We start from the raw sequence: 24,376 nt of genomic DNA on the forward strand, positions 1-24,376 counted from the left end.
GCCTAAGCGCCATAGCCTGCACTTTACTCACAGTATATAATGTGCCCATGGTCCGTCCACATTCTATCATCATTCCTCAAAGAAGGAGATACTATTATCAATGAGAACACATTTTAAGTAGGATCCCTGAAAAGATACCTTCCTAAGAATAACCTGAAAGGGTCCTGTACGAATCTCTCTATGATTGCTACTCAGACAGGCCCTCCAGTTTCCAACTTAGCACAGACTCATTCCTGAAGTGAGAACGTACAGTAGCACAGTTCCCTCCTGCATTTTAAGTGTTTTGAGACGAGTTAGACACAGTGGAACATCACAGCTGTTGACTTTCCAGTATGTGTCTTAGAGGCCTATGTTCCATACCCTTTCCTTCACTCGAAGGGCACAACGTTCCCTCTCTCCGTAGTTGTTCTTTCTCCATTCCTCCATTAAAAAGACACTGGGAGAAGTGCGATTCCGCCTGAAGGAGTTTCCCTTAAACAGAACTTGCTATAGTCCAAGGGATAGACGTCTGTTACTAGAGCCCTATGTGCGCCTATTGCAGTTACCGCAGAGTCAGTCCCAAGCGCTTCCTTCTTTAACAGACGCAACACTGCAACGAATCCCTCCTAAAGCACACTTCCCTCACAATGTTGGAAGCGTTTTTAACACTGAAAGAAAGTGCGGATCACCACTGGTCGTGAGCATCCAATATGAGTTTGGGATGCCTAAGCGCCATAGCCTGCACTTTACTCACAGTACCTAAGGTGCCCATAGTCCGTCCGTGTTCTATCATCATTCCTGAAAGGAGGAGACTCTGTGATGAATGAGAACGCACTTTAAGTAGGATCCCTGAAAAGATACCTTCCTAAGAATCACTTGTCATGGTCCTGTATGTGATAGTTTATGATTGCTACACAGACAGGTCCTAATGTTTCCTACAGAGCACAGACTCAAACCTGTCGTGAGAATGTACAGTAGCAAAGTTCCCTCGTACATTTGAAGTGTTTGAGACGAGCTAGACACAGTGGAACATCACAGGTGTTGACCTTCCAGTATGTGTCATAGAGGCCTATGTGCCCTAAGCTGTCATTCACTCTCAGGGCACAACGTTCCCTCCCCTTAGTTGTTCTATATCCTTTCCCCCTCTGAAAAGACACTGTGAGAAGTGCGATTCCGTTTGATGGAGTTTCCCTTAAACAGAACTTGCTATAGTCCAAGGGATAGACGTCTGTGACTAGAGCCCTATGTGCGCCTATTGCAGTTACCGCAGAGTCAGTCCCAAGCGCTTCCTTCTTTAACAGACGCAACACTGCAACGAATCCCTCCTAAAGCACACTTCCCTCACAATGTTGGAAGCGTTTTTAACACTGAAAGAAAGTGCGGATCACCACTGGTCGTGAGCATCCAATATGAGTTTGGGATGCCTAAGCGCCATAGCCTGCACTTTACTCACAGTACCTAAGGTGCCCATAGTCCGTCCGTGTTCTATCATCATTCCTGAAAGGAGGAGACTCTGTGATGAATGAGAACGCACTTTAAGTAGGATCCCTGAAAAGATACCTTCCTAAGAATCACTTGTCATGGTCCTGTATGTGATAGTTTATGATTGCTACACAGACAGGTCCTAATGTTTCCTACAGAGCACAGACTCAAACCTGTCGTGAGAATGTACAGTAGCAAAGTTCCCTCGTACATTTGAAGTGTTTGAGACGAGCTAGACACAGTGGAACATCACAGGTGTTGACCTTCCAGTATGTGTCATAGAGGCCTATGTGCCCTAAGCTGTCATTCACTCTCAGGGCACAACGTTCCCTCCCCTTAGTTGTTCTATATCCTTTCCCCCTCTGAAAAGACACTGTGAGAAGTGCGATTCCGTTTGATGGAGTTTCCCTTAAACAGAACTTGCTATAGTCCAACGGATAGACGTCTGATACAAGAGCCCTATGTGCGCCTATTGCAGTTATCGCATAGTCAGTCCCAAGAGCTTCCTTCTTTATCAGACGCAACACTGCAACGAATCCCTCCTAAAGCACACTTCCCTCACAATGTTGGAAGCGTTTTTAACACTGAAAGAAAGTGCGGATCACCACTGGTCGTGAGCATGCAATATGAGTTTGGGATGCCTAAGCGCCATAGCCTGCACTTTACTCAGAGTACCTAAGATGCCCATAGTCCGTCCGTGTTCTATCATCATTCCTCAAAGGAGGAGACACTGTTATGAATGAGAACACACTTTAACTAGGATCCCTGAAAAGATACCTTCCTAAGAATAACCCGTCAGGGTCCTGTACAATACTCTCTATGATTGCTACACGGACAGGTCTTACAGTTTCCAACTTAGCACAGACTCATTCCTGTCCTGGGAAAATACTGTAGCACAGTTCCCTCGTACATCTGAAGGGTTTTGAGACGAGTTATACACAATGGAACATCACAGGTGTTGACCTTCCAGTATGTGTCATAGAGGCCTATATTCCATACCCGGTCCTTCACTCTCAGGGCAAAACGTTCCCTCTGTCCATAGTTGTTCTTTCTCTATTCCTCCGCTGATAAGACACTGTGAGAAGTGCGATTCAGCCTGAAAGAGTTTCCCTTAAACAGAACTTGCTATAGTCCAACGGATAGACGTATGATACTAGAGCCCTATGTACGCCTATTGCAGTTACCGCAGAGTCAGTCCCAAGAGCTTCCTTTTCTAACAGACGCAACACAGCAACGAATCCCTCCTAAAGCACACTTCCATCACAATGCTGGAAGCGTTTTTTACTCAGAAAGAAAGTGCGGATCACCACTGGTCTTGATTATCTAATATGTGTTTGGGATGCCTAAGCGCCATAGCCTGCACTTTACTCACAGTACCTAATGTGCCCAAAGTCCGTCCGCATTCTATCATCATTCCTCAGAGTAGGAGACAGTGTTAAGAATGAGAACACACTTTAACGAGGATCCCTGAAAAGATACCTTCCTAAGAATAACCCGTCAGGGTCCTGTACGATACTCTCTCTGATTGCTGCACAGACAGGTCCTACAGTTTCCAACTTAGCACAGACTCATTATTGTCGTGGGAAAGTACTGTAGCACAGTTCCCTCGTACATTTGAAGGGTTTTGACACGAGTTAGACACAATGGAACATCACAGGTGTTGACCTTCCAGTATGTGTCATAGAGGCCTATGTTCCATACCCGGTCCTTCACTCTCAGGGCAAAACGTTCCCTCTGTCCATAGTTGTTCTTTCTCTATTCCTCCGCTGATAAGACACTGTGAGAAGTGCGATTCAGCCTGAAAGAGTTTCCCTTAAACAGAGCTTGCTATAGTCCAACGGATAGACGTCTGATACTAGAGCCCTATGTGCGCCCACTGCAGTTACCGCAGAGTCAGTCCCAAGAGCTTCCTTCTTTAACAGACGCAACACTGCAACGAATCCCTCCTAAAGCACACTTCCCTCACAATGTTGAAAGCGTTTTTTACAGAGAAAGAACGTGGGGATCACCACTGGTCTTGATCATCGAATATGTGTTTGGGATGCCTAAGCGCCATAGCCTGCACTTTACTCACAGTATATAATGTGCCCATGGTCCGTCCACATTCTATCATCATTCCTCAAAGAAGGAGATACTATTATCAATGAGAACACATTTTAAGTAGGATCCCTGAAAAGATACCTTCCTAAGAATAACCTGAAAGGGTCCTGTACGAATCTCTCTATGATTGCTACTCAGACAGGCCCTCCAGTTTCCAACTTAGCACAGACTCATTCCTGAAGTGAGAACGTACAGTAGCACAGTTCCCTCCTGCATTTTAAGTGTTTTGAGACGAGTTAGACACAGTGGAACATCACAGCTGTTGACTTTCCAGTATGTGTCTTAGAGGCCTATGTTCCATACCCTTTCCTTCACTCGAAGGGCACAACGTTCCCTCTCTCCGTAGTTGTTCTTTCTCCATTCCTCCATTAAAAAGACACTGGGAGAAGTGCGATTCCGCCTGAAGGAGTTTCCCTTAAACAGAACTTGCTATAGTCCAAGGGATAGACGTCTGTTACTAGAGCCCTATGTGCGCCTATTGCAGTTACCGCAGAGTCAGTCCCAAGCGCTTCCTTCTTTAACAGACGCAACACTGCAACGAATCCCTCCTAAAGCACACTTCCCTCACAATGTTGGAAGCGTTTTTAACACTGAAAGAAAGTGCGGATCACCACTGGTCGTGAGCATCCAATATGAGTTTGGGATGCCTAAGCGCCATAGCCTGCACTTTACTCACAGTACCTAAGGTGCCCATAGTCCGTCCGTGTTCTATCATCATTCCTGAAAGGAGGAGACTCTGTGATGAATGAGAACGCACTTTAAGTAGGATCCCTGAAAAGATACCTTCCTAAGAATCACTTGTCATGGTCCTGTATGTGATAGTTTATGATTGCTACACAGACAGGTCCTAATGTTTCCTACAGAGCACAGACTCAAACCTGTCGTGAGAATGTACAGTAGCAAAGTTCCCTCGTACATTTGAAGTGTTTGAGACGAGCTAGACACAGTGGAACATCACAGGTGTTGACCTTCCAGTATGTGTCATAGAGGCCTATGTGCCCTAAGCTGTCATTCACTCTCAGGGCACAACGTTCCCTCCCCTTAGTTGTTCTATATCCTTTCCCCCTCTGAAAAGACACTGTGAGAAGTGCGATTCCGTTTGATGGAGTTTCCCTTAAACAGAACTTGCTATAGTCCAACGGATAGACGTCTGATACTAGAGCCCTATGTGCGCCTATTGCAGTTATCGCATAGTCAGTCCCAAGAGCTTCCTTCTTTATCAGACGCAACACTGCAACGAATCCCTCCTAAAGCACACTTCCCTCACAATGTTGGAAGCGTTTTTAACACTGAAAGAAAGTGCGGATCACCACTGGTCGTGAGCATGCAATATGAGTTTGGGATGCCTAAGCGCCATAGCCTGCACTTTACTCAGAGTACCTAAGATGCCCATAGTCCGTCCGTGTTCTATCATCATTCCTCAAAGGAGGAGACACTGTTATGAATGAGAACACACTTTAACTAGGATCCCTGAAAAGATACCTTCCTAAGAATAACCCGTCAGGGTCCTGTACAATACTCTCTATGATTGCTACACGGACAGGTCTTACAGTTTCCAACTTAGCACAGACTCATTCCTGTCCTGGGAAAATACTGTAGCACAGTTCCCTCGTACATCTGAAGGGTTTTGAGACGAGTTATACACAATGGAACATCACAGGTGTTGACCTTCCAGTATGTGTCATAGAGGCCTATGTTCCATACCCGGTCCTTCACTCTCAGGGCAAAACGTTCCCTCTGTCCATAGTTGTTCTTTCTCTATTCCTCCGCTGATAAGACACTGTGAGAAGTGCGATTCAGGCAGAAAGAGTTTCCCTTAAACAGACTTGCTATAGTCCAACGGATAGACGTATGATACTAGAGCCCTATGTACGCCTATTGCAGTTACCGCAGAGTCAGTCCCAAGAGCTTCCTTTTCTAACAGACGCAACACAGCAACGAATCCCTCCTAAAGCACACTTCCATCACAATGCTGGAAGCGTTTTTTACTCAGAAAGAAAGTGCGGATCACCACTGGTCTTGATTATCTAATATGTGTTTGGGATGCCTAAGCGCCATAGCCTGCACTTTACTCACAGTACCTAATGTGCCCAAAGTCCGTCCGCATTCTATCATCATTCCTCAGAGTAGGAGACACTGTTAAGAATGAGAACACACTTTAACTAGGATCCCTGAAAAGATACCTTCCTAAGAATAACCCGTCAGGGTCCTGTACGATACTCTCTCTGATTGCTGCACAGACAGGTCCTACAGTTTCCAACTTAGCACAGACTCATTATTGTCGTGGGAAAGTACTGTAGCACAGTTCCCTCGTACATTTGAAGGGTTTTGACACGAGTTAGACACAATGGAACATCACAGGTGTTGACCTTCCAGTATGTGTCATAGAGGCCTATGTTCCATACCTGGTCCTTCACTCTCAGGGCACAACGTTCCCTCTGTCCATAGTTGTTCTTTCTCTATTCCTCCGCTGATAAGACACTGTGAGAAGTGCGATTCAGCCTGAAAGAGTTTCCCTTAAACAGAGCTTGCTATAGTCCAACGGATAGACGTCTGATACTAGAGCCCTATGTGCGCCCACTGCAGTTACCGCAGAGTCAGTCCCAAGAGCTTCCTTCTTTAACAGACGCAACACTGCAACGAATCCCTCCTAAAGCACACTTCCCTCACAATGTTGAAAGCGTTTTTTACAGAGAAAGAACGTGGGGATCACCACTGGTCTTGATCATCGAATATGTGTTTGGGATGCCTAAGCGCCATAGCCTGCACTTTACTCACAGTATATAATGTGCCCATGGTCCGTCCACATTCTATCATCATTCCTCAAAGAAGGAGATACTATTATCAATGAGAACACATTTTAAGTAGGATCCCTGAAAAGATACCTTCCTAAGAATAACCTGAAAGGGTCCTGTACGAATCTCTCTATGATTGCTACTCAGACAGGCCCTCCAGTTTCCAACTTAGCACAGACTCATTCCTGAAGTGAGAACGTACAGTAGCACAGTTCCCTCCTGCATTTTAAGTGTTTTGAGACGAGTTAGACACAGTGGAACATCACAGCTGTTGACTTTCCAGTATGTGTCTTAGAGGCCTATGTTCCATACCCTTTCCTTCACTCGAAGGGCACAACGTTCCCTCTCTCCGTAGTTGTTCTTTCTCCATTCCGCCATTAAAAAGACACTGGGAGAAGTGCGATTCCGCCTGAAGGAGTTTCCCTTAAACAGAACTTGCTATAGTCCAAGGGATAGACGTCTGTTACTAGAGCCCTATGTGCGCCTATTGCAGTTACCGCAGAGTCAGTCCCAAGCGCTTCCTTCTTTAACAGACGCAACACTGCAACGAATCCCTCCTAAAGCACACTTCCCTCACAATGTTGGAAGCGTTTTTAACACTGAAAGAAAGTGCGGATCACCACTGGTCGTGAGCATCCAATATGAGTTTGGGATGCCTAAGCGCCATAGCCTGCACTTTACTCACAGTACCTAAGGTGCCCATAGTCCGTCCGTGTTCTATCATCATTCCTGAAAGGAGGAGACTCTGTGATGAATGAGAACGCACTTTAAGTAGGATCCCTGAAAAGATACCTTCCTAAGAATCACTTGTCATGGTCCTGTATGTGATAGTTTATGATTGCTACACAGACAGGTCCTAATGTTTCCTACAGAGCACAGACTCAAACCTGTCGTGAGAATGTACAGTAGCAAAGTTCCCTCGTACATTTGAAGTGTTTGAGACGAGCTAGACACAGTGGAACATCACAGGTGTTGACCTTCCAGTATGTGTCATAGAGGCCTATGTGCCCTAAGCTGTCATTCACTCTCAGGGCACAACGTTCCCTCCCCTTAGTTGTTCTATATCCTTTCCCCCTCTGAAAAGACACTGTGAGAAGTGCGATTCCGTTTGATGGAGTTTCCCTTAAACAGAACTTGCTATAGTCCAACGGATAGACGTCTGATACTAGAGCCCTATGTGCGCCTATTGCAGTTATCGCATAGTCAGTCCCAAGAGCTTCCTTCTTTATCAGACGCAACACTGCAACGAATCCCTCCTAAAGCACACTTCCCTCACAATGTTGGAAGCGTTTTTAACACTGAAAGAAAGTGCGGATCACCACTGGTCGTGAGCATGCAATATGAGTTTGGGATGCCTAAGCGCCATAGCCTGCACTTTACTCAGAGTACCTAAGATGCCCATAGTCCGTCCGTGTTCTATCATCATTCCTCAAAGGAGGAGACACTGTTATGAATGAGAACACACTTTAACTAGGATACCTGAAAAGATACCTTCCTAAGAATAACCCGTCAGGGTCCTGTACAATACTCTCTATGATTGCTACACGGACAGGTCTTACAGATTCCAACTTAGCACAGACTCATTTCTGTCCTGGGAAAATACTGTAGCACAGTTCCCTCGTACATCTGAAGGGTTTTGAGACGAGTTATACACAATGGAACATCACAGGTGTTGACCTTCCAGTATGTGTCATAGAGGCCTATGTTCCATACCCGGTCCTTCACTCTCAGGGCAAAACGTTCCCTCTGTCCATAGTTGTTCTTTCTCTATTCCTCCGCTGATAAGACACTGTGAGAAGTGCGATTCAGGCAGAAAGAGTTTCCCTTAAACAGAACTTGCTATAGTCCAACGGATAGACGTATGATACTAGAGCCCTATGTACGCCTATTGCAGTTACCGCAGAGTCAGTCCCAAGAGCTTCCTTTTCTAACAGACGCAACACAGCAACGAATCCCTCCTAAAGCACACTTCCATCACAATGCTGGAAGCGTTTTTTACTCAGAAGGAAAGTGCGGATCACCACTGGTCTTGATTATCTAATATGTGTTTGGGATGCCTAAGCGCCATAGCCTGCACTTTACTCACAGTACCTAATGTGCCCAAAGTCCGTCCGCATTCTATCATCATTCCTCAGAGTAGGAGACACTGTTAAGAATGAGAACACACTTTAACTAGGATCCCTGAAAAGATACCTTCCTAAGAATAACCCGTCAGGGTCCTGTACGATACTCTCTCTGATTGCTGCACAGACAGGTCCTACAGTTTCCAACTTAGCACAGACTCATTATTGTCGTGGGAAAGTACTGTAGCACAGTTCCCTCGTACATTTGAAGGGTTTTGACACGAGTTAGACACAATGGAACATCACAGGTGTTGACCTTCCAGTATGTGTCATAGAAGCCTATGTTCCATACCCGGTCCTTCACTCTCAGGGCACAACGTTCCCTCTGTCCATAGTTGTTCTTTCTCTATTCCTCCGCTGATAAGACACTGTGAGAAGTGCGATTCAGCCTGAAAGAGTTTCCCTTAAACAGAGCTTGCTATAGTCCAACGTATAGACGTCTGATACTAGAGCCCTATGTGCGCCTACTGCAGTTACCGCAGAGTCAGTCCCAAGAGCTTCCTTCTTTAACAGACGCAACACTGCAACGAATCCCTCCTAAAGCACACTTCCCTCACAATGTTGAAAGCGTTTTTTACAGAGAAAGAACGTGGGGATCACCACTGGTCTTGATCATCGAATATGTGTTTGGGATGCCTAAGCGCCATAGCCTGCACTTTACTCACAGTATATAATGTGCCCATGGTCCGTCCACATTCTATCATCATTCCTCAAAGAAGGAGATACTATTATCAATGAGAACACATTTTAAGTAGGATCCCTGAAAAGATACCTTCCTAAGAATAACCTGAAAGGGTCCTGTACGAATCTCTCTATGATTGCTACTCAGACAGGCCCTCCAGTTTCCAACTTAGCACAGACTCATTCCTGAAGTGAGAACGTACAGTAGCACAGTTCCCTCCTGCATTTTAAGTGTTTTGAGACGAGTTATACACAGTGGAACATCACAGCTGTTGACTTTCCAGTATGTGTCTTAGAGGCCTATGTTCCATACCCTTTCCTTCACTCGAAGGGCACAACGTTCCCTCTCTCCGTAGTTGTTCTTTCTCCATTCCTCCATTAAAAAGACACTGGGAGAAGTGCGATTCCGCCTGAAGGAGTTTCCCTTAAACAGAACTTGCTATAGTCCAAGGGATAGACGTCTGTTACTAGAGCCCTATGTGCGCCTATTGCAGTTACCGCAGAGTCAGTCCCAAGCGCTTCCTTCTTTAACAGACGCAACACTGCAACGAATCCCTCCTAAAGCACACTTCCCTCACAATGTTGGAAGCGTTTTTAACACTGAAAGAAAGTGCAGATCACCACTGGTCGTGAGCATCCAATATGAGTTTGGGATGCCTAAGCGCCATAGCCTGCACTTTACTCACAGTACCTAAGGTGCCCATAGTCCGTCCGTGTTCTATCATCATTCCTGAAAGGAGGAGACTCTGTGATGAATGAGAACGCACTTTAAGTAGGATCCCTGAAAAGATACCTTCCTAAGAATCACTTGTCATGGTCCTGTATGTGATAGTTTATGATTGCTACACAGACAGGTCCTAATGTTTCCTACAGAGCACAGACTCAAACCTGTCGTGAGAATGTACAGTAGCAAAGTTCTCTCGTACATTTGAAGTGTTTGAGACGAGCTAGACACAGTGGAACATCACAGGTGTTGACCTTCCAGTATGTGTCATAGAGGCCTATGTGCCCTAAGCTGTCATTCACTCTCAGGGCACAACGTTCCCTCCCCTTATTTGTTCTATATCCTTTCCCCCTCTGAAAAGACACTGTGAGAAGTGCGATTCCGTTTGATGGAGTTTCCCTTAAACAGAACTTGCTATAGTCCAACGGATAGACGTCTGATACTAGAGCCCTATGTGCGCCTATTGCAGTTATCGCATAGTCAGTCCCAAGAGCTTCCTTCTTTATCAGACGCAACACTGCAACGAATCCCTCCTAAAGCACACTTCCCTCACAATGTTGGAAGCGTTTTTAACACTGAAAGAAAGTGCGGATCACCACTGGTCGTGAGCATGCAATATGAGTTTGGGATGCCTAAGCGCCATAGCCTGCACTTTACTCAGAGTACCTAAGATGCCCATAGTCCGTCCGTGTTCTATCATCATTCCTCAAAGGAGGAGACACTGTTATGAATGAGAACACACTTTAACTAGGATCCCTGAAAAGATACCTTCCTAAGAATAACCCGTCAGGGTCCTGTACAATACTCTCTATGATTGCTACACGGACAGGTCTTACAGTTTCCAACTTAGCACAGACTCATTCCTGTCCTGGGAAAATACTGTAGCACAGTTCCCTCGTACATCTGAAGGGTTTTGAGACGAGTTATACACAATGGAACATCACAGGTGTTGACCTTCCAGTATGTGTCATAGAGGCCTATGTTCCATACCCGGTCCTTCACTCTCAGGGCCAAACGTTCCCTCTGTCCATAGTTGTTCTTTCTCTATTCCTCCGCTGATAAGACACTGTGAGAAGTGCGATTCAGGCAGAAAGAGTTTCCTTTAAACAGAACTTGCTATAGTCCAACGGATAGACGTATGATACTAGAGCCCTATGTACGCCTATGGCAGTTACCGCAGAGTCAGTCCCAAGAGCTTCCTTTTCTAACAGACGCAACACAGCAACGAATCCCTCCTAAAGCACACTTCCATCACAATGCTGGAAGCGTTTTTTACTCAGAAAGAAAGTGCGGATCACCACTGGTCTTGATTATCTAATATGTGTTTGGGATGCCTAAGCGCCATAGCCTGCACTTTACTCACAGTACCTAATGTGCCCAAAGTCCGTCCGCATTCTATCATCATTCCTCAGAGTAGGAGACACTGTTAAGAATGAGAACACACTTTAACTAGGATCCCTGAAAAGATACCTTCCTAAGAATAACCCGTCAGGGTCCTGTACGATACTCTCTCTGATTGCTGCACAGACAGGTCCTACAGTTTCCAACTTAGCACAGACTCATTATTGTCGTGGGAAAGTACTGTAGCACAGTTCCCTCGTACATTTGAAGGGTTTTGACACGAGTTAGACACAATGGAACATCACAGGTGTTGACCTTCCAGTATGTGTCATAGAAGCCTATGTTCCATACCCGGTCCTTCACTCTCAGGGCACAACGTTCCCTCTGTCCATAGTTGTTCTTTCTCTATTCCTCCGCTGATAAGACACTGTGAGAAGTGCGATTCAGCCTGAAAGAGTTTCCCTTAAACAGAGCTTGCTATAGTCCAACGGATAGACGTCTGATACTAGAGCCCTATGTGCGCCTACTGCAGTTACCGCAGAGTCAGTCCCAAGAGCTTCCTTCTTTAACAGACGCAACACTGCAACGAATCCCTCCTAAAGCACACTTCCCTCACAATGTTGAAAGCGTTGTTTACAGAGAAAGAACGTGGGGATCACCACTGGTCTTGATCATCGAATATGTGTTTGGGATGCCTAAGCGCCATAGCCTGCACTTTACTCACAGTATATAATGTGCCCATGGTCCGTCCACATTCTATCATCATTCCTCAAAGAAGGAGATACTATTATCAATGAGAACACATTTTAAGTAGGATCCCTGAAAAGATACCTTCCTAAGAATAACCTGAAAGGGTCCTGTACGAATCTCTCTATGATTGCTACTCAGACAGGCCCTCCAGTTTCCAACTTAGCACAGACTCATTCCTGAAGTGAGAACGTACAGTAGCACAGTTCCCTCCTGCATTTTAAGTGTTTTGAGACGAGTTAGACACAGTGGAACATCACAGCTGTTGACTTTCCAGTATGTGTCTTAGAGGCCTATGTTCCATACCCTTTCCTTCACTCGAAGGGCACAACGTTCCCTCTCTCCGTAGTTGTTCTTTCTCCATTCCGCCATTAAAAAGACACTGGGAGAAGTGCGATTCCGCCTGAAGGAGTTTCCCTTAAACAGAACTTGCTATAGTCCAAGGGATAGACGTCTGTTACTAGAGCCCTATGTGCGCCTATTGCAGTTACCGCAGAGTCAGTCCCAAGCGCTTCCTTCTTTAACAGACGCAACACTGCAACGAATCCCTCCTAAAGCACACTTCCCTCACAATGTTGGAAGCGTTTTTAACACTGAAAGAAAGTGCGGATCACCACTGGTCGTGAGCATCCAATATGAGTTTGGGATGCCTAAGCGCCATAGCCTGCACTTTACTCACAGTACCTAAGGTGCCCATAGTCCGTCCGTGTTCTATCATCATTCCTGAAAGGAGGAGACTCTGTGATGAATGAGAACGCACTTTAAGTAGGATCCCTGAAAAGATACCTTCCTAAGAATCACTTGTCATGGTCCTGTATGTGATAGTTTATGATTGCTACACAGACAGGTCCTAATGTTTCCTACAGAGCACAGACTCAAACCTGTCGTGAGAATGTACAGTAGCAAAGTTCCCTCGTACATTTGAAGTGTTTGAGACAAGCTAGACACAGTGGAACATCACAGGTGTTGACCTTCCAGTATGTGTCATAGAGGCCTATGTGCCCTAAGCTGTCATTCACTCTCAGGGCACAACGTTCCCTCCCCTTAGTTGTTCTATATCCTTTCCCCCTCTGAAAAGACACTGTGAGAAGTGCGATTCCGTTTGATGGAGTTTCCCTTAAACAGAACTTGCTATAGTCCAACGGATAGACGTCTGATACTAGAGCCCTATGTGCGCCTATTGCAGTTATCGCATAGTCAGTCCCAAGAGCTTCCTTCTTTATCAGACGCAACACTGCAACGAATCCCTCCTAAAGCACACTTCCCTCACAATGTTGGAAGCGTTTTTAACACTGAAAGAAAGTGCGGATCACCACTGGTCGTGAGCATGCAATATGAGTTTGGGATGCCTAAGCGCCATAGCCTGCACTTTACTCAGAGTACCTAAGATGCCCATAGTCCGTCCGTGTTCTATCATCATTCCTCAAAGGAGGAGACACTGTTATGAATGAGAACACACTTTAACTAGGATCCCTGAAAAGATACCTTCCTAAGAATAACCCGTCAGGGTCCTGTACAATACTCTCTATGATTGCTACACGGACAGGTCTTACAGTTTCCAACTTAGCACAGACTCATTCCTGTCCTGGGAAAATACTGTAGCACAGTTCCCTCGTACATCTGAAGGGTTTTGAGACGAGTTATACACAATGGAACATCACAGGTGTTGACCTTCCAGTATGTGTCATAGAGGCCTATGTTCCATACCCGGTCCTTCACTCTCAGGGCAAAACGTTCCCTCTGTCCATAGTTGTTCTTTCTCTATTCCTCCGCTGATAAGACACTGTGAGAAGTGCGATTCAGCCTGAAAGAGTTTCCCTTAAACAGAACTTGCTATAGTCCAACGGATAGACGTATGATACTAGAGCCCTATGTACGCCTATTGCAGTTACCGCAGAGTCAGTCCCAAGAGCTTCCTTTTCTAACAGACGCAACACAGCAACGAATCCCTCCTAAAGCACACTTCCATCACAATGCTGGAAGCGTTTTTTACTCAGAAAGAAAGTGCGGATCACCACTGGTCTTGATTATCTAATATGTGTTTGGGATGCCTAAGCGCCATAGCCTGCACTTTACTCACAGTACCTAATGTGCCCAAAGTCCGTCCGCATTCTATCATCATTCCTCAGAGTAGGAGACACTGTTAAGAATGAGAACACACTTTAACTAGGATCCCTGAAAAGATACCTTCCTAAGAATAACCCGTCAGGGTCCTGTACGATACTCTCTCTGATTGCTGCACAGACAGGTCCTACAGTTTCCAACTTAGCACAGACTCATTATTGTCGTGGGAAAGTACTGTAGCACAGTTCCCTCGTACATTTGAAGGGTTTTGACACGAGTTAGACACAATGGAACATCACAGGTGTTGACCTTCCAGTATGTGTCATAGAAGCCTATGTTCCATACCCGGTCCTTCACTCTCAGGGCACAACGTTCCCTCTGTCCATAGTTGTTCTTTCTCTATTCCTCCGCTGATAAGACACTGTGAGAAGTGCGATTCAGCCTGAAAGAGTTTCCCTTAAACAGAGCTTGCTATAGTCCAACGTATAGACGTCTGATACTAGAGCCCTATGTGCGCCTACTGCAGTTACCGCAGAGTCAGTCCCAAGAGCTTCCTTCTTTAACAGACGCAACACTGCAACGAATCCCTCCTAAAGCACACTTCCCTCACAATGTTGAAAGCGTTGTTTACAGAGAAAGAACGTGGGGATCACCACTGGTCTTGATCATCGAATATGTGTTTGGGATGCCTAAGCGCCATAGCCTGCACTTTACTCACAGTATATAATGTGCCCATGGTCCGTCCACATTCTATCATCATTCCTCAAAGAAGGAGATACTATTATCAATGAGAACACATTTTAAGTAGGATCCCTGAAAAGATACCTTCCTAAGAATAACCTGAAAGGGTCCTGTACGAATCTCTCTATGATTGCTACTCAGACAGGCCCTCCAGTTTCCAACTTAGCACAGACTCATTCCTGAAGTGAGAACGTACAGTAGCACAGTTCCCTCCTGCATTTTAAGTGTTTTGAGACGAGTTAGACACAGTGGAACATCACAGCTGTTGACTTTCCAGTATGTGTCTTAGAGGCCTATGTTCCATACCCTTTCCTTCACTCGAAGGGCACAACGTTCCCTCTCTCCGTAGTTGTTCTTTCTCCATTCCTCCATTAAAAAGACACTGGGAGAAGTGCGATTCCGCCTGAAGGAGTTTCCCTTAAACAGAACTTGCTATAGTCCAAGGGATAGACGTCTGTGACTAGAGCCCTATGTGCGCCTATTGCAGTTACCGCAGAGTCAGTCCCAAGCGCTTCCTTCTTTAACAGACGCAACACTGCAACGAATCCCTCCTAAAGCACACTTCCCTCACAATGTTGGAAGCGTTTTTAACACTGAAAGAAAGTGCGGATCACCACTGGTCGTGAGCATCCAATATGAGTTTGGGATGCCTAAGCGCCATAGCCTGCACTTTACTCACAGTACCTAAGGTGCCCATAGTCCGTCCATGTTCTATCATCATTCCTGAAAGGAGGAGACTCTGTGATGAATGAGAACGCACTTTAAGTAGGATCCCTGAAAAGATACCTTCCTAAGAATCACTTGTCATGGTCCTGTATGTGATAGTTTATGATTGCTACACAGACAGGTCCTAATGTTTCCTACAGAGCACAGACTCAAACCTGTCGTGAGAATGTACAGTAGCAAAGTTCCCTCGTACATTTGAAGTGTTTGAGACGAGCTAGACACAGTGGAACATCACAGGTGTTGACCTTCCAGTATGTGTCATAGAGGCCTATGTGCCCTAAGCTGTCATTCACTCTCAGGGCACAACGTTCCCTCCCCTTAGTTGTTCTATATCCTTTCCCCCTCTGAAAAGACACTGTGAGAAGTGCGATTCCGTTTGATGGAGTTTCCCTTAAACAGAACTTGCTATAGTCCAACGGATAGACGTCTGATACTAGAGCCCTATGTGCGCCTATTGCAGTTATCGCATAGTCAGTCCCAAGAGCTTCCTTCTTTATCAGACGCAACACTGCAACGAATCCCTCCTAAAGCACACTTCCCTCACAATGTTGGAAGCGTTTTTAACACTGAAAGAAAGTGCGGATCACCACTGGTCGTGAGCATGCAATATGAGTTTGGGATGCCTAAGCGCCATAGCCTGCACTTTACTCAGAGTACCTAAGATGCCCATAGTCCGTCCGTGTTCTATCATCATTCCTCAAAGGAGGAGACACTGTTATGAATGAGAACACACTTTAACTAGGATCCCTGAAAAGATACCTTCCTAAGAATAACCCGTCAGGGTCCTGTACAATACTCTCTATGATTGCTACACGGACAGGTCTTACAGTTTCCAACTTAGCACAGACTCATTCCTGTCCTGGGAAAATACTGTAGCACAGTTCCCTCGTACATCTGAAGGGTTTTGAGACGAGTTATACACAATGGAACATCACAGGTGTTGACCTTCCAGTATGTGTCATAGAGGCCTATGTTCCATACCCGGTCCTTCACTCTCAGGGCAAAACGTTCCCTCTGTCCATAGTTGTTCTTTCTCTATTCCTCCGCTGATAAGACACTGTGAGAAGTGCGATTCAGCCTGAAAGAGTTTCCCTTAAACAGAACTTGCTATAGTCCAACGGATAGACGTATGATACTAGAGCCCTATGTACGCCTATTGCAGTTACCGCAGAGTCAGTCCCAAGAGCTTCCTTTTCTAACAGACGCAACACAGCAACGAATCCCTCCTAAAGCACACTTCCATCACAATGCTGGAAGCGTTTTTTACTCAGAAAGAAAGTGCGGATCACCACTGGTCTTGATTATCTAATATGTGTTTGGGATGCCTAAGCGCCATAGCCTGCACTTTACTCACAGTACCTAATGTGCCCAAAGTCCGTCCGCATTCTATCATCATTCCTCAGAGTAGGAGACACTGTTAAGAATGAGAACACACTTTAACGAGGATCCCTGAAAAGATACCTTCCTAAGAATAACCCGTCAGGGTCCTGTACGATACTCTCTCTGATTGCTGCACAGACAGGTCCTACAGTTTCCAACTTAGCACAGACTCATTATTGTCGTGGGAAAGTACTGTAGCACAGTTCCCTCGTACATTTGAAGGGTTTTGACACGAGTTAGACACAATGGAACATCACAGGTGTTGACCTTCCAGTATGTGTCATAGAAGCCTATGTTCCATACCCGGTCCTTCACTCTCAGGGCACAACGATCCCTCTGTCCATAGTTGTTCTTTCTCTATTCCTCCGCTGATAAGACACTGTGAGAAGTGCGATTCAGCCTGAAAGAGTTTCCCTTAAACAGAGCTTGCTATAGTCCAACGGATAGACGTCTGATACTAGAGCCCTATGTGCGCCTACTGCAGTTACCGCAGAGTCAGTCCCAAGAGCTTCCTTCTTTAACAGACGCAACACTGCAACGAATCCCTCCTAAAGCACACTTCCCTCACAATGTTGAAAGCGTTGTTTACAGAGAAAGAACGTGGGGATCACCACTGGTCTTGATCATCGAATATGTGTTTGGGATGCCTAAGCGCCATAGCCTGCACTTTACTCACAGTATATAATGTGCCCATGGTCCGTCCACATTCTATCATCATTCCTCAAAGAAGGAGATACTATTATCAATGAGAACACATTTTAAGTAGGATCCCTGAAAAGATACCTTCCTAAGAATAACCTGAAAGGGTCCTGTACGAATCTCTCTATGATTGCTACTCAGACAGGCCCTCCAGTTTCCAACTTAGCACAGACTCATTCCTGAAGTGAGAACGTACAGTAGCACAGTTCCCTCCTGCATTTTAAGTGTTTTGAGACGAGTTAGACACAGTGGAACATCACAGCTGTTGACTTTCCAGTATGTGTCTTAGAGGCCTATGTTCCATACCCTTTATTTCACTCGAAGGGCACAACGTTCCCTCTCTCCGTAGTTGTTCTTTCTCCATTCCTCCATTAAAAAGACACTGGGAGAAGTGCGATTCCGCCTGAAGGAGTTTCCCTTAAACAGAACTTGCTATAGTCCAAGGGATAGACGTCTGTTACTAGAGCCCTATGTGCGCCTATTGCAGTTACCGCAGAGTCAGTCCCAAGCGCTTCCTTCTTTAACAGACGCAACACTGCAACGAATCCCTCCTAAAGCACACTTCCCTCACAATGTTGGAAGCGTTTTTAACACTGAAAGAAAGTGCGGATCACCACTGGTCGTGAGCATGCAATATGAGTTTGGGATGCCTAAGCGCCATAGCCTGCACTTTACTCAGAGTACCTAAGATGCCCATAGTCCGTCCGTGTTCTATCATCATTCCTCAAAGGAGGAGACACTGTTATGAATGAGAACACACTTTAACTAGGATCCCTGAAAAGATACCTTCCTAAGAATAACCCGTCAGGGTCCTGTACAATACTCTCTATGATTGCTACACGGACAGGTCTTACAGTTTCCAACTTAGCACAGACTCATTCCTGTCCTGGGAAAATACTGTAGCACAGTTCCCTCGTACATCTGAAGGGTTTTGAGACGAGTTATACACAATGGAACATCACAGGTGTTGACCTTCCAGTATGTGTCATAGAGGCCTATGTTCCATACCCGGTCCTTCACTCTCAGGGCAAAACGTTCCCTCTGTCCATAGTTGTTCTTTCTCTATTCCTCCGCTGATAAGACACTTTGAGAAGTGCGATTCAGCCTGAAAGAGTTTCCCTTAAACAGAACTTGCTATAGTCCAACGGATAGACGTATGATACTAGAGCCCTATGTACGCCTATTGCAGTTACCGCAGAGTCAGTCCCAAGAGCTTCCTTTTCTAACAGACGCAACACAGCAACGAATCCCTCCTAAAGCACACTTCCATCACAATGCTGGAAGCGTTTTTTACTCAGAAAGAAAGTGCGGATCACCACTGGTCTTGATTATCTAATATGTGTTTGGGATGCCTAAGCGCCATAGCCTGCACTTTACTCACAGTACCTAATGTGCCCAAAGTCCGTCCGCATTCTATCATCATTCCTCAGAGTAGGAGACAGTGTTAAGAATGAGAACACACTTTAACGAGGATCCCTGAAAAGATACCTTCCTAAGAATAACCCGTCAGGGTCCTGTACGATACTCTCTCTGATTGCTGCACAGACAGGTCCTACAGTTTCCAACTTAGCACAGACTCATTATTGTCGTGGGAAAGTACTGTAGCACAGTTCCCTCGTACATTTGAAGGGTTTTGACACGAGTTAGACACAATGGAACATCACAGGTGTTGACCTTCCAGTATGTGTCATAGAAGCCTATGTTCCATACCCGGTCCTTCACTCTCAGGGCACAACGTTCCCTCTGTCCATAGTTGTTCTTTCTCTATTCCTCCGCTGATAAGACACTGTGAGAAGTGCGATTCAGCCTGAAAGAGTTTCCCTTAAACAGAGCTTGCTATAGTCCAACGGATAGACGTCTGATACTAGAGCCCTATGTGCGCCTACTGCAGTTACCGCAGAGTCAGTCCCAAGAGCTTCCTTCTTTAACAGACGCAACACTGCAACGAATCCCTCCTAAAGCACACTTCCCTCACAATGTTGAAAGCGTTTTTTACAGAGAAAGAACGTGGGGATCACCACTGGTCTTGATCATCGAATATGTGTTTGGGATGCCTAAGCGCCATAGCCTGCACTTTACTCACAGTATATAATGTGCCCATGGTCCGTCCACATTCTATCATCATTCCTCAAAGAAGGAGATACTATTATCAATGAGAACACATTTTAAGTAGGATCCCTGAAAAGATACCTTCCTAAGAATAACCTGAAAGGGTCCTGTACGAATCTCTCTATGATTGCTACTCAGACAGGCCCTCCAGTTTCCAACTTAGCACAGACTCATTCCTGAAGTGAGAACGTACAGTAGCACAGTTCCCTCCTGCATTTTAAGTGTTTTGAGACGAGTTAGACACAGTGGAACATCACAGCTGTTGACTTTCCAGTATGTGTCTTAGAGGCCTATGTTCCATACCCTTTCCTTCACTCGAAGGGCACAACGTTCCCTCTCTCCGTAGTTGTTCTTTCTCCATTCCTCCATTAAAAAGACACTGGGAGAAGTGCGATTCCGCCTGAAGGAGTTTCCCTTAAACAGAACTTGCTATAGTCCAAGGGATAGACGTCTGTTACTAGAGCCCTATGTGCGCCTATTGCAGTTACCGCAGAGTCAGTCCCAAGCGCTTCCTTCTTTAACAGACGCAACACTGCAACGAATCCCTCCTAAAGCACACTTCCCTCACAATGTTGGAAGCGTTTTTAACACTGAAAGAAAGTGCGGATCACCACTGGTCGTGAGCATCCAATATGAGTTTGGGATGCCTAAGCGCCATAGCCTGCACTTTACTCACAGTACCTAAGGTGCCCATAGTCCGTCCGTGTTCTATCATCATTCCTGAAAGGAGGAGACTCTGTGATGAATGAGAACGCACTTTAAGTAGGATCCCTGAAAAGATACCTTCCTAAGAATCACTTGTCATGGTCCTGTATGTGATAGTTTATGATTGCTACACAGACAGGTCCTAATGTTTCCTACAGAGCACAGACTCAAACCTGTCGTGAGAATGTACAGTAGCAAAGTTCCCTCGTACATTTGAAGTGTTTGAGACGAGCTAGACACAGTGGAACATCACAGGTGTTGACCTTCCAGTATGTGTCATAGAGGCCTATGTGCCCTAAGCTGTCATTCACTCTCAGGGCACAACGTTCCCTCCCCTTAGTTGTTCTATATCCTTTCCCCCTCTGAAAAGACACTGTGAGAAGTGAGATTCCGTTTGATGGAGTTTCCCTTAAACAGAACTTGCTATAGTCCAACGGATAGACGTCTGATACTAGAGCCCTATGTGCGCCTATTGCAGTTATCGCATAGTCAGTCCCAAGAGCTTCCTTCTTTATCAGACGCAACACTGCAACGAATCCCTCCTAAAGCACACTTCCCTCACAATGTTGGAAGCGTTTTTAACACTGAAAGAAAGTGCGGATCACCACTGGTCGTGAGCATGCAATATGAGTTTGGGATGCCTAAGCGCCATAGCCTGCACTTTACTCAGAGTACCTAAGATGCCCATAGTCCGTCCGTGTTCTATCATCATTCCTCAAAGGAGGAGACACTGTTATGAATGAGAACACACTTTAACTAGGATCCCTGAAAAGATACCTTCCTAAGAATAACCCGTCAGGGTCCTGTACAATACTCTCTATGATTGCTACACGGACAGGTCTTACAGTTTCCAACTTAGCACAGACTCATTCCTGTCCTGGGAAAATACTGTAGCACAGTTCCCTCGTACATCTGAAGGGTTTTTGAGACGAGTTATACACAATGGAACATCACAGGTGTTGACCTTCCAGTATGTGTCATAGAGGCCTATGTTCCATACCCGGTCCTTCACTCTCAGGGCCAAACGTTCCCTCTGTCCATAGTTGTTCTTTCTCTATTCCTCCGCTGATAAGACACTGTGAGAAGTGCGATTCAGCCTGAAAGAGTTTCCCTTAAACAGAACTTGCTATAGTCCAACGGATAGACGTATGATACTAGAGCCCTATGTACGCCTATTGCAGTTACCGCAGAGTCAGTCCCAAGAGCTTCCTTTTCTAACAGACGCAACACAGCAACGAATCCCTCCTAAAGCACACTTCCATCACAATGCTGGAAGCGTTTTTTACTCAGAAAGAAAGTGCGGATCACCACTGGTCTTGATTATCTAATATGTGTTTGGGATGCCTAAGCGCCATAGCCTGCACTTTACTCACAGTACCTAATGTGCCCAAAGTCCGTCCGCATTCTATCATCATTCCTCAGAGTAGGAGACACTGTTAAGAATGAGAACACACTTTAACGAGGATCCCTGAAAAGATACCTTCCTAAGAATAACCCGTCAGGGTCCTGTACGATACTCTCTCTGATTGCTGCACAGACAGGTCCTACAGTTTCCAACTTAGCACAGACTCATTATTGTCGTGGGAAAGTACTGTAGCACAGTTCCCTCGTACATTTGAAGGGTTTTGACACGAGTTAGACACAATGGAACATCACAGGTGTTGACCTTCCAGTATGTGTCATAGAAGCCTATGTTCCATACCCGGTCCTTCACTCTCAGGGCACAACGTTCCCTCTGTCCATAGTTGTTCTTTCTCTATTCCTCCGCTGATAAGACACTGTGAGAAGTGCGATTCAGCCTGAAAGAGTTTCCCTTAAACAGAGCTTGCTATAGTCCAACGGATAGACGTCTGATACTAGAGCCCTATGTGCGCCTACTGCAGTTACCGCAGAGTCAGTCCCAAGAGCTTCCTTCTTTAACAGACGCAACACTGCAACGAATCCCTCCTAAAGCACACTTCCCTCACAATGTTGAAAGCGTTTTTTACAGAGAAAGAACGTGGGGATCACCACTGGTCTTGATCATCGAATATGTGTTTGGGATGCCTAAGCGCCATAGCCTGCACTTTACTCACAGTATATAATGTGCCCATGGTCCGTCCACATTCTATCATCATTCCTCAAAGAAGGAGATACTATTATCAATGAGAACACATTTTAAGTAGGATCCCTGAAAAGATACCTTCCTAAGAATAACCTGAAAGGGTCCTGTACGAATCTCTCTATGATTGCTACTCAGACAGGCCCTAGAGTTTCCAACTTAGCACAGACTCATTCCTGAAGTGAGAACGTACAGTAGCACAGTTCCCTCCTGCATTTTAAGTGTTTTGAGATGAGTTAGACACAGTGGAACATCACAGCTGTTGACTTTCCAGTATGTGTCTTAGAGGCCTATGTTCCATACCCTTTCCTTCACTCGAAGGGCACAACGTTCCCTCTCTCCGTAGTTGTTCTTTCTCCATTCCTCCATTAAAAAGACACTGGGAGAAGTGCGATTCCGCCTGAAGGAGTTTCCCTTAAACAGAACTTGCTATAGTCCAAGGGATAGACGTCTGTTACTAGAGCCCTATGTGCGCCTATTGCAGTTACCGCAGAGTCAGTCCCAAGCGCTTCCTTCTTTAACAGACGCAACACTGCAACGAATCCCTCCTAAAGCACACTTCCCTCACAATGTTGGAAGCGTTTTTAACACTGAAAGAAAGTGCGGATCACCACTGGTCGTGAGCATGCAATATGAGTTTGGGATGCCTAAGCGCCATAGCCTGCACTTTACTCACAGTACCTAAGGTGCCCATAGTCCGTCCGTGTTCTATCATCATTCCTGAAAGGAGGAGACTCTGTGATGAATGAGAACGCACTTTAAGTAGGATCCCTGAAAAGATACCTTCCTAAGAATCACTTGTCATGGTCCTGTATGTGATAGTTTATGATTGCTACACAGACAGGTCCTAATGTTTCCTACAGAGCACAGACTCAAACCTGTCGTGAGAATGTACAGTAGCAAAGTTCCCTCGTACATTTGAAGTGTTTGAGACGAGCTAGACACAGTGGAACATCACAGGTGTTGACCTTCCAGTATGTGTCATAGAGGCCTATGTGCCCTAAGCTGTCATTCACTCTCAGGGCACAACGTTCCCTCCCCTTAGTTGTTCTATATCCTTTCCCCCTCTGAAAAGACACTGTGAGAAGTGCGATTCCGTTTGATGGAGTTTCCCTTAAACAGAACTTGCTATAGTCCAACGGATAGACGTCTGATACTAGAGCCCTATGTGCGCCTATTGCAGTTATCGCATAGTCAGTCCCAAGAGCTTCCTTCTTTATCAGACGCAACACTGCAACGAATCCCTCCTAAAGCACACTTCCCTCACAATGTTGGAAGCGTTTTTAACACTGAAAGAAAGTGCGGATCACCACTGGTCGTGAGCATGCAATATGAGTTTGGGATGCCTAAGCGCCATAGCCTGCACTTTACTCAGAGTACTAAGATGCCCATAGTCCGTCCGTGTTCTATCATCATTCCTCAAAGGAGGAGACACTGTTATGAATGAGAACACACTTTAACTAGGATCCCTGAAAAGATACCTTCCTAAGAATAACCCGTCAGGGTCCTGTACAATACTCTCTATGATTGCTACACGGACAGGTCTTACAGTTTCCAACTTAGCACAGACTCATTCCTGTCCTGGGAAAATACTGTAGCACAGTTCCCTCGTACATCTGAAGGGTTTTGAGACGAGTTATACACAATGGAACATCACAGGTGTTGACCTTCCAGTATGTGTCATAGAGGCCTATGTTCCATACCCGGTCCTTCACTCTCAGGGCAAAACGTTCCCTCTGTCCATAGTTGTTCTTTCTCTATTCCTCCGCTGATAAGACACTGTGAGAAGTGCGATTCAGGCAGAAAGAGTTTCCTTTAAACAGAACTTGCTATAGTCCAACGGATAGACGTATGATACTAGAGCCCTATGTACGCCTAT

Source organism: Neovison vison, chromosome 10 (genome assembly GCF_020171115.1).
Source record: "Neovison vison isolate M4711 chromosome 10, ASM_NN_V1, whole genome shotgun sequence".
NCBI classification, from domain to species: domain Eukaryota; kingdom Metazoa; phylum Chordata; class Mammalia; order Carnivora; family Mustelidae; genus Neogale; species Neogale vison.